Raw genomic sequence first — 10,817 nt, forward strand, 5'->3', positions numbered from 1 at the left:
CCACGCTCCCCACCCCCTCCGCCAGCGCTGCACTCGCCCCAGTCCGCGACCCCGCCGCCGCCAACGCCATACTCCCTCATTCAGCCTCCTCTGCTCTCCCCGCTGCCGCCGCCGCCATCACCCCTCTCCCCATCCCCGCCTCCAGCACCGCCCTCTCCCCCGCCCCCACCCCAGCCGCCGGCCTTGCCGTACTACCTCAATCTCCGGCCTCTGCTCTCCCGGCCTCCGCGCCAGCACCGCCCTCACGCCCTCTCCCGCCACCGCCGCCGCCGCCAGCGCTCCCCGCTCCCCAGTGCCCACCGTCAAAGCCCCCATTGTCGCCGCCGCCATCGCCGCCCTGGAGCCATCCACGCGGTTGCCATTGCCTACATCGCCACCCTCCCCTGCCTCCGCCGCGGACGCCGCCGCCGCCGCCGCCGCCGCCGCGGGGTTCTCCCACAACTCCCAGGCCCAGGGCTGCCTGCTGGTGCAGGCCTCCACCAGTCTTGGGGGTGCGGTTGGGGGTAAACCTGGTGGCGGTAGGGGGCGGGGTGTATGCCGGTCTGGGTCCTGGGGAATCCCAGGATGCCAGAGTTCCACGACTTCTGGCACCATCAGGGAAATGGCAGTGTCCCATGGAACCTCCGGTGGCGCGAAGTGGCCTCGCTGCGGGCCAGGAGTGGCCCGCCGCCCACGCCAGGGGCATTCGGAGGAGGCGGGGAGCCGGACTGGACGGGGACGCGGTGACGGCGGAGCCGGCCAGCGGGTCGATGTTCGCCACCAGAGCGGAGCATCTGCATGGCGCGCGCTCACGAGGCAGTCCGGGAGCAGGCTCTTGGGCCTGGCGGAGCCAGGTCCCAGCGTCGACGGCTATACCACCCTGAACGCGCCCGATCTCCTCTGAATTCGGGAGCTAAGCAGGAGGGGCCTGGTTAGTACTTGGATGGGAGACCGCCTGGGAATACCTGTAGGCTTTGCTTGCCTCTCCTTTTGCGCCCCGCCGTGGCTCCCTCCGAACCCCTGCCGCCCCTTGCCCCTCTGAAGCCGCCCAGCCAGCCGAAGGTCCCCCTGGCCAGAGGCCGGTCAGCCACCCGGCACTACAAGCTGGCAGCCCCGGCCGCACACCAGGCCCGTCGGCCAGGGCTCCACCCCACACCCTCTTCTTAGTCCTCTTCGCTGAGGCAGGCCGTCAGCCTGCAGCAGTTATCCAAGCCTGTGTCTCCGCCGGCAGGCACCTCTACCCACACCCCCGCACGTTCCCTCCCATCGCCCACAAGAGCCAGGAGCCCTCCATTCCCGCCGTTCGTGGTGGCCCCGACACACAGGGCACAGAGAGCCAGGACAAACCAGGGGACAGAGGGAACAGCACCCCAACGCAATGCACGCCCTCGTCTCCAGGGGAGACCACCACAAGGGAAGAGCAGGCACCCAGGCACACAACCCTCACAACCAGGATGCCTGGGGGCTGCCACTCTCCTCCCTTGGGGGTCCCTGGGCAGGGCTCGAGCCCACTGGCCCTCCGGCCTGGCCCGGGCCTTCAAGGGTGACTGCCAATACCCGGCACTGCCTCTGTAGTGGAGCCCAGCCCGGGCACGACCACACTCCGGTGGAGAGGCTGCCACTTCAACACAGCCTCAGCGAGTCTGTCCCAGTCCATGTGCCCGCCTGTGCGTCCCTCCCCCGGCCCCCCACGTCTCTCTGGCTCTGTGACGTGCCTGTTGGGCTCTGCCTCTCGCTCAGGAGCTCTCTCCCGAGCCAGCCCCTTTTCTCTGTCTCTGTCCATGTCTCTCTGTATGTCGGGATACATACGTGTACATATACGTGTATATTTCCATCTCGCTCCCTCTTACGCCTCCTCCCGTTCTGTCTGTCGGTCCCTGTCCTGCGGGGACTCTAGTCCCTCTGCCCGCACAAGAACCCAGGATTTGGTGAGGCCAAGAAGGAACACCAAGAGAGCCACGGATAGGGTGCTCATAGCACCATGTCTCACGGGCAGCTGGCTTGGAGACACGGCAAGCCGGAGCCGCCCGATCCCCAACCGGTCGGCCGCTTCTCTGCCAACCCACCGACACACCGACCGTCGACCCACCAAGCCGGCCCACTGCAATCCGCGCCCCTCTGCAATTTGCAGTCCACCACCCGCTTCCTAGCTTGGCCAACGCAGCACCTCCGGGGCCCATGGCCAACTGGCAACAGCTGATGGCCAAGCGGTCACAGCTGATGACCATGCAGCCCCCACGCAGCACCCCTCCACGCGAGGCCCAGAGCCTCAAACTGCTCTCTGGGAGTCTGTCCCCAGTCCCGTCTGTCTCTCTCCGCCACTCTCTTGCTCCGTCTCTGGCCTCTCTCACCTCCCGGGTCAGGAGACGTGACGTGTAGCCACTGAAGGGACCGGAGGTCGGGCGGGACTCCGGGTGCTGACGAGGGCGAGGCCCAGACTGAAGGCTTGTGACGAAGGGTGGCTGCAGACCGGAGCTCCTGCACCCTGGTGGCGCGGGTGGCTCTCCTGGCTTTGGGCCAGTGGGTGGGGCCGGCCAGGGCCAGGGCCTGGGTTGCACGTCCCTAGGGCCGGAGGGGACTGAGAGGACCCTGCGCCCCCTCGGTGGCCCTGAGAGGTGGGGGCAGTCCAGCAGCAAGGGGGCTGTGCGGTTGTGGGGCTGGGATGGGGATGAGAGGGGTTGGGGTAGGGGCCGGGAAAGCCGTTCGGGGCCTGGGAGTCCCAGGATGCCCGGGCGCCCAGATATCTGTCACAGTCAGGGAAGTGACCGAGGCCCGTGGAGCCACTGGGGGCGCGAAGGGGCCTCGCTGTGTGCCAGGAGTAGCCCGTCGCCCACACCAGCGGCGTCCGGAGGAGGCGGGAGCGGGCGGGAGGCGCTCAGGCAGACATGCTCGCCACCCGAGCGGCCCAGCAGCATGGCGCGCGCTCAGGAGGCAGGTCGGGAGCAGGCTCTTGGAGCGCCGGGAGCCGGGTCCAGCGCCTAAGGCCATACCGCCCTGAACGCGCCAGATCTCGTCTGAACTCGGAAGCTAAGCAGGGTCGGGCCTGGTTAGTACTTGGGTGGGAGACCACCTGGGAACACCTGTAGGCTTTGCTCGCCTCTCCTTTTGCATCGCCGCCCGGCGTGGCTCCCTCCGAACCCCTGCCGCCCCTTGCCCCTCTGCAGCCGCCCAGCCAGCCGAAGGTCCCCTGGCCAGAGGCCGGTCAGCCACCCGGCACTACAAGCTGGCAGCCCGGCGGCACACCAGGCCCGTCGGCCAGTGCTCCCCCACACCCTCTTCTTCGTCCTCTTCGGTCCCGCAGGCCGTCATCCGGATCCTTCGCCCAGCGGCGGTCGCCACCGCCGCCGCCGCCGCCGCCGCCGCCACCAGCGCTGCCCTGGCCCCGCCGCCACCACCAAAGCCCCGCCATCACCGCGTTTCCCACACCCCCGCCAGCGCTGCCCTCCCCTGCCCCCGCCGACACAACGCCGCCGCCGACGCCATTGCCGACCTCGCAACCCTCCCTCGCCGCCGCCGCCGCCAGCGCTGCTCATGATCAGCCCCGCTTCTGCGCCGCCGCCGCCGCCGCCGCCGCCATCACCACGCTCCCCACCCCTCCGCCAGCGCTGCACTCGCCCCCGTCCGCGACCCCGCCGCCGCCAACGCCATACTCCCTCATTCAGCCTCCTCTGCTCTCCCCGCTGCCGCCGCCGCCATCACCCCTCTCCCCATCCCCGCCTCCAGCACCGCCCTCTCCCCCCCCCCCACCCCCGCCGCCGGCCTTGCCCGACTCCCTCAATCTCCCCCCCCTGCTCTCCCCGCCTCCGCGCCAGCACCGCCCTCACGCCCTCTCCCGCCACCGCCGCCGCCGCCAGCGCTCCCCGCGCCCCAGCGCCCACCGCCAAAGCCCCCATTGCCGCCGCCGCCATCGCCGCCCTGGAGCCATCCACGCGGTTGCCATTGCCTACATCGCCACCCTCCCCTGCCTCCGCCGCGGACGCCGCCGCCGCCGCCGCCGCCGCGGGGTCCTCCTACAACTCCCAGGCCCAGGGCTGCCTGCTGGTGCAGGCCTCCACCAGTCTTGGGGGTGCGGTTGGGGTAAACCTGGTGGCGGTAGGGGCGGGTGTATGCCGGTCTGGGTCCTGGGAATCCCAGGATGCCAGAGTTCCACGACTTCTGGCACCATCAGGGAAATGGCAGTGTCCCATGGAACCTCCGGTGGCGCGAAGTGGCCTCGCTGCGGGCCAGGAGTGGCCCGCCGCCACGCCAGGGGCATTCGGAGGAGGCGGGAGCCGGACTGGGGACGCGGTGACGGCGGAGCCGGCCAGCGGGTCGATGTTCGCCACCAGAGCGGAGCATCTGCATGGCGCGCGCTCACGAGGCAGTCCGGGAGCAGGCTCTTGGGGCGCAGGGAGCCAGGTCCCAGCGTCGACGGCTATACCACCCTGAACGCGCCCGATCTCCTCTGAATTCGGGAGCTAAGCAGGGAGGGGCCTGGTTAGTACTTGGATGGGAGACCGCCTGGGAATACCTATAGGCTTTTGCTTGCCTCTCCTTTTGCGCGGCCGTGCCGGCGTGGCTCCCTCCGAACCCCTGCCGCCCCTTGCCCCTCTGAAGCCGCCCAGCCAGCCGAAGGTCCCCCTGGCCAGAGGCCGGTCAGCCACCCGGCACTACAAGCTGGCAGCCCCGGCCGCACACCAGGCCCGTCGGCCAGGGCTCCACCCCACACCCTCTTCTTAGTCCTCTTCGCTGAGGCAGGCCGTCAGCCTGCAGCAGTTATCCAAGCCTGTGTCTCCGCCGGCAGGCACCTCTACCCACACCCCCGCACGCCCCCTCCCATCGCCCACAAGAGCCAGGAGCCCTCCCTTCCCGCCGTTCGTGGTGGCCCCAACACACAGGGCACAAAGAGCCGGGTCAAACCAGGGGACAGAGGGAGCAGCACCCAAACACACCGCACGCCCTTGGACTCCAGGAGAGACCCCCGCAAGGGGAAGTGCAGGCACGCAGGCACACAACCCTCACAACCAGGGTGCCTGTGGGCTGCCACTCTCCTCCCTTGGGGGTCCCTGGGCAGGGCTCGAGCCCACTGGCCCTCCGGCCTGGCCCGGGCCTTCAAGGGTGACTGCCAATACCCGGCACTGCCTCTGTAGTGGAGCCCAGCCCGGGCACGACCACACTCCGGTGGAGAGGCTGCCACTTCAACACAGCCTCAGCGAGTCTGTCCCAGTCCATGTGCCCGCCTGTGCGTCCCCCCCCCCCCCCCACGTCTCTCTGGCTCTGTGACGTGCCTGTTGGGCTCTGCCTCTCGCTCAGGAGCTCTCTCCCGAGCCAGCCCCTTTTCTCTGTCTCTGTCCATGTCTCTCTGTATGTCGGGATACATACGTGTACATATACGTGTATATTTCCATCTCTCGCCTCTCCTTTTGCATCGCCGCCCGGCGTGGCTCCCTCCGAACCCCTGCCGCCCCTTGCCCTCTGCAGCCGCCCAGCCAGCCGAAGGTCCCCTGGCCAGAGGCCGGTCAGCCACCCGGCACTACAAGCTGGCAGCCCCGGCGGCACACCAGGCCCGTCGGCCAGTGCTCCCCCCCACACCCTCTTCTTCGTCCTCTTCGGTCCCGCAGGCCGTCATCCGGATCCTTGCCCAGCGGCGGTCGCCACCGCCGCCGCCGCCGCCGCCGCCGCCACCAGCGCTGCCCTGGCCCCGCCGCCACCACCAAAGCCCCCGCCATCACCGCGTTTCCCACACCCCCCGCCAGCGCTGCCCTCCCTCCTGCCCCCGCCGACACAACGCCGCCGCCGACGCCATTGCCGACCTCGCAACCCTCCCTCGCCGCCGCCGCCGCCAGCGCTGCTCATGATCAGCCCCCGCTTCTGCGCCGCCGCCGCCGCCGCCGCCGCCGCCATCACCACGCTCCCCACCCCCTCCGCCAGCGCTGCACTCGCCCCCGTCCGCGACCCCGCCGCCGCCAACGCCATACTCCCTCATTCAGCCTCCTCTGCTCTCCCCGCTGCCGCCGCCGCCATCACCCCTCTCCCCATCCCCGCCTCCAGCACCGCCCTCTCCCCCGCCCCCACCCCAGCCGCCGGCCTTGCCGTACTACCTCAATCTCCGGCCTCTGCTCTCCCGGCCTCCGCGCCAGCACCGCCCTCACGCCCTCTCCCGCCACCGCCGCCGCCGCCAGCGCTCCCCGCGCCCCAGCGCCCACCGTCAAAGCCCCCATTGTCGCCGCCGCCATCGCCGCCCTGGAGCCATCCACGCGGTTGCCATTGCCTACATCGCCACCCTCCCCTGCCTCCGCCGCGGACGCCGCCGCCGCCGCCGCCGCCGCCGCCGCCGCCGCGGGGTCCTCCCACAACTCCCAGGCCCAGGGCTGCCTGCTGGTGCAGGCCTCCACCAGTCTTAGGGGTGCGGTTGGGGGTAAACCTGGTGGCGGAAGGGGGGCGGGGTGTATGCCGGTCTGGGTCCTGGGGAATCCCAGGATGCCAGAGTTCCACGACTTCTGGCACCATCAGGGAAATGGCAGTGTCCCATGGAACCTCCGGTGGCGCGAAGTGGCCTCGCTGGCCAGGAGTGGCCCGCCGCCCACGCCAGGGGCATTCGGAGGAGGCGGGAGCCGGACTGGACGGGACGCGGTGACGGCGGAGCCGGCCAGCGGTCGATGTTCGCCACCAGAGCGGAGCATCTGCATGGCGCGCGCTCACGAGGCAGTCCGGGAGCAGGCTCTTGGGGCGCGGGAGCCAGGTCCCAGCGTCGACGGCTATACCACCCTGAACGCGCCCGATCTCCTCTGAATTGGGAGCTAAGCAGGAGGGGCCTGGTTAGTACTTGGATGGGAGACCGCCTGGGAATACCTGTAGGCTTTGCTTGCCTCTCCTTTTGCGCCGCCGCCCCGGCGTGGCTCCCTCCGAACCCCTGCCGCCCCTTGCCCCTCTGAAGCCGCCCAGCCAGCCGAAGGTCCCCTGGCCAGAGGCCGGTCAGCCACCCGGCACTACAAGCTGGCAGCCCTGCGGCCAGGGCTCCACCCCACACCCTCTTCTTAGTCCTCTTCGCTGAGGCAGGCCGTCAGCCTGCAGCAGTTATCCAAGCCTGTGTCTCCGCCGGCAGGCACCTCTACCCACACCCCGCACGCCCTCCCATCGCCCACAAGAGCCAGGAGCCCTCCCTTCCCGCCGTTCGTGGTGGCCCCAACACACAGGGCACAAAGAGCCGGGTCAAACCAGGGGACAGAGGGAGCAGCACCCAAACACACCGCACGCCCTTGGACTCCAGGAGAGACCACCACAAGGGAAGTGCAGGCACGCAGGCACACAACCCTCACAACCAGGGTGCCTGTGGGCTGCCACTCTCCTCCCTTGGGGGTCCCTGGGCAGGGGCTCGAGCCCACTGGCCCTCCGGCCTGGCCCGGGCCTTCAAGGGTGACTGCCAACCGGGCACTGCCTCTGTAGTGGAGCCCAGCCCGGGCACGACCACACTCCGGTGGAGAGGCTGCCACTTCAACACAGCCTCAGCGAGTCTGTCCCAGTCCATGTGCCCGCCTGTGCGTCCCTCCCCCCCCCGGCTCCCCATGTCTCTCTGGCTCTGTGACATGCCTGTTGGGCTCTGCCTCTCGCTCAGGAGCTCTCTCCCGCGTGCCAGCCCCCTTTTTCTCTGTCTCTGTCCATGTCTCTCTGTATGTCGGGATACATACGTGTACATATACGTGAATATTTCCATCTCGCTCCCTCTTACGCCTCCTCCCGTTCTGTCTGTCGGTCCCTGTCCTGCGGGGACTCTAGTCCCCGTCCCCGCACAAGAACGCAGGATATGGTGAGGCCAAGAAGGAACACCAACGGAGCCACGGATAGGGGGCTGATAGCACCATTTCTCACGGGCGGCTGGCTTGGAGACACGGCAGGCCGGAGCCGCCCGATCCCCAACCGGTCGGCCGCTTCTCTGCCAACCCACCGACACACCGACCGTCGACCCACCAAGCCGGCCCACTGCAATCCGCGCCCCTCTGCAATTTGCAGTCCACCACCCGCGCTTCCTAGCTTGGCCAACGCAGCACCTCCGGGGGCCCATGGCCAACTGGCAACAGCTGATGGCCAAGCGGTCACAGCTGATGACCATGCAGCCCCCACGCAGCACCCCTCCACGCGAGGCCCAGAGCCTCAAACTGCTCTCTGGGAGTCTGTCCCCAGTCCCCGTCTGTCTCTCTCCGCCACTCTCTTGCTCCGTCTCTGGCCTCTCTCACCTCCCCGGGTCAGGAGACGTGACGTGTAGCCACTGAAGGGACCGGAGGTCGGGCGGGACTCCGGGTGCTGACGAGGGGCGAGGGCCCAGACTGAAGGCTTGTGACGAAGGGTGGCTGCAGACCGGAGCTCCTGCACCCCGGTGGCGCGGGTGGCTCTCCCTGGCTTTGGGCCAGTGGGTGGGGCCGGCCAGGGCCAGGGCCTGGGTTGCACGTCCCTAGGGCGGGAGGGGACTGAGAGGACCCTGCGCCCCCCTCGGTGGCCCTGAGAGGTGGGGGCAGCCCAGCAGCAGGGGGGGCTGTGCGGTTGTGGGGCTGGGAGGGGGGATGAGAGGGGTTGGGGTAGGGGCCGGGAAAGCCGTTCGGGGCCTGGGGAGTCCCAGGATGCCGGGCGCCCAGATATCTGTCACAGTCAGGGAAGTGACCGAGGCCCGTGGAGCCACTGGGGCGCGAAGGGGCCTCGCTGCGGGCCAGGAGTAGCCCTTCGCCCACACCAGCGGCGACCGGAGGAGGCGGGGAGCGGGCGGGAGGCACTCGGGCAGACATGCTCGCCACCCGAGCGGCCCAGCAGCATGGCGCGTGCGCTCAGGAGGCAAGTCGGGAGCAGGCTCTTCCCTCCGAACCCCTGCCGCCCCTTGCCCCTCTGCAGCCGCCCAGCCAGCCGAAGTTCCCCCTGGCCAGAGGCCGGTCAGCCACCCGGCACTACAAGCTGGCAGCCCCGGCGGCACACCAGGCCCGTCGGCCAGTGCTCCCCCCCCCCCCCCCTTCTTCGTCCTCTTCGGCCCCGCAGGCCGCCACCCGGACCCCTCCGCCCAGCGGCGGCCCCCCCCGCCGCCGCCGCCGCCGCCGCCACCAGCGCTGCCCTGGCCCCCGCCGCCACCACCAAAGCCCCCGCCATCACCGCGTTTCCCACACCCCCCGCCAGCGCTTCCCTCTCCCCTGCCCCCGCCGACACAACGCCGCCGCCGACGCCATTGCCGACCTCGCAACCCTCCCTCGCCGCCGCCGCCAGCGCTGCTCACGATCAGCCCCCGCTTCTGCGCCGCCGCCGCCGCCGCCGCCATCACCACGCTCCCCACCCCCTCCGCCAGCGCTGCACTCGCCCCCGTCCGCGACCCCGCCGCCGCCAACGCCATACTCCCTCATTCAGCCTCCTCTGCTCTCCCCGCTGCCGCCGCCGCCATCACCCCTCTCCCCATCCCCGCCTCCAGCACCGCCCTCTCCCCCGCCCCCACCCCAGCCGCCGGCCTTGCCGTACTCCCTCAATCTCCCGCCTCTGCTCTCCCGGCCTCCGCGCCAGCACCGCCCTCACGCCCTCTCCCGCCACCGCCGCCGCCGCCAGCGCTCCCCGCGCCCCAGCGCCCACCGTCAAAGCCCCCATTGTCGCCGCCGCCATCGCCGCCCTGGCGCCATCCACGCGGTTGCCATCGCCTACCTCGCCACCCTCCCCTGCCTCCGCCGCCGCCGCCGCCGCCGCCGCCGCCGCCGCCGCGGGGTCCTCCCACAACTCCCAGGCCCAGGGTTGCCTGCTGGTGCAGGCCTCCACCAGCCTTGGGGCTGCGGTTGGGGGTAAACCTGGTGGCGGTAGGGGGGCGGGTTGTATGCCGGTCTGGGTGCGGGGAGTCCCAGGATGCCAGAGTTCCACGACTTCTGGCACCATCAGGGAAGTGGCAGTGTCCCATGGAGCCCCGGGTGGCGCGAAGTGGCCTCGCTGCGGGCCAGGAGTGGCCCGCCGCCCACGCCAGGGGCATTCGGAGGAGGCGGGGAGCCGGACTGGACGGGGACGCGGTGACGGCGGAGCCGGCCAGCGGGTCGATGTTCGCCACCAGAGCGGAGCATCTGCATGGCGCGCGCTCACGAGGCAGTCCGGGAGCAGGCTCTTGGGAGCCGGGTCCAGCGCCTAAGGCCATACCGCCCTGAACGCGCCAGATCTCGCTGAACTCGGAAGCTAAGCAGGGTCGGGCCTGGTTAGTACTTGGGTGGGAGACCACCTGGGAACACCTGTAGGCTTTGCTCGCCTCTCCTTTTGCATCGCCGCCCGGCGTGGCTCCCTCCGAACCCCTGCCGCCCCTTGCCCCTCTGCAGCCGCCCAGCCAGCCGAAGGTCCCCTGGCCAGAGGCCGGTCAGCCACCCGGCACTACAAGCTGGCAGCCCGTCGGCCAGTGCTCCCCCACACCCTCTTCTTCGTCCTCTTCGGTCCCGCAGGCCGTCAGCCTGCAGCAGTTATCCAAGCCTGTGTCTCCGCCAGGCACCTCTCCCACACCCCCTGCGCCCCTCCCATCGCCCACAAGAGCCAGGAGCCCTCCCTTCCCGCCGTTGTGGTGGCCCCAACACACAGGGCACAAGAGCCGGGTCAAACCAGGGGACAGAGGAGCAGCACCCAAACACACCGCACGCCCTGACTCCAGGAGAGACCACCACAAGGGAAGTGCAGGCACGCAGGCACACAACCCTCACAACCAGGGTGCCTGTGGGCTGCCACTCTCCTCCCTTGGGGGTCCCCAGGGCTCGAGCCCACTGGCCCTCCGCCTGGCCGGGCCTTCAAGGGTGACTGCCAATGCCCGGGCACTGCCTCTGTAGTGGAGCCCAGCCCGGGCACGACCACACCCGTGGAGAGGCTGCCACTTC

The 10,817-nt window shown here is 70.3% G+C and overlaps 3 pseudogenes; all 3 read left to right on the forward strand.

Annotated features, from left to right (window-relative positions):
* The first annotated feature begins 2,955 nt into the window (after positions 1-2,955).
* LOC141567972 (5S ribosomal RNA) lies at positions 2,956-3,075 on the forward strand (annotated as a pseudogene).
* A 1,310-nt stretch (positions 3,076-4,385) lies between these two features.
* On the forward strand, positions 4,386-4,505 carry LOC141567984 (5S ribosomal RNA; annotated as a pseudogene).
* Positions 4,506-10,087: 5,582 nt separating this feature from the next.
* Positions 10,088-10,206, forward strand: LOC141567981 (5S ribosomal RNA; annotated as a pseudogene).
* The last annotated feature ends 611 nt before the right edge of the window (positions 10,207-10,817 follow it).

Source organism: Rhinolophus sinicus, linkage group LG12 (assembly GCF_036562045.2).
Source record: "Rhinolophus sinicus isolate RSC01 linkage group LG12, ASM3656204v1, whole genome shotgun sequence".
NCBI lineage: Eukaryota > Metazoa > Chordata > Mammalia > Chiroptera > Rhinolophidae > Rhinolophus > Rhinolophus sinicus.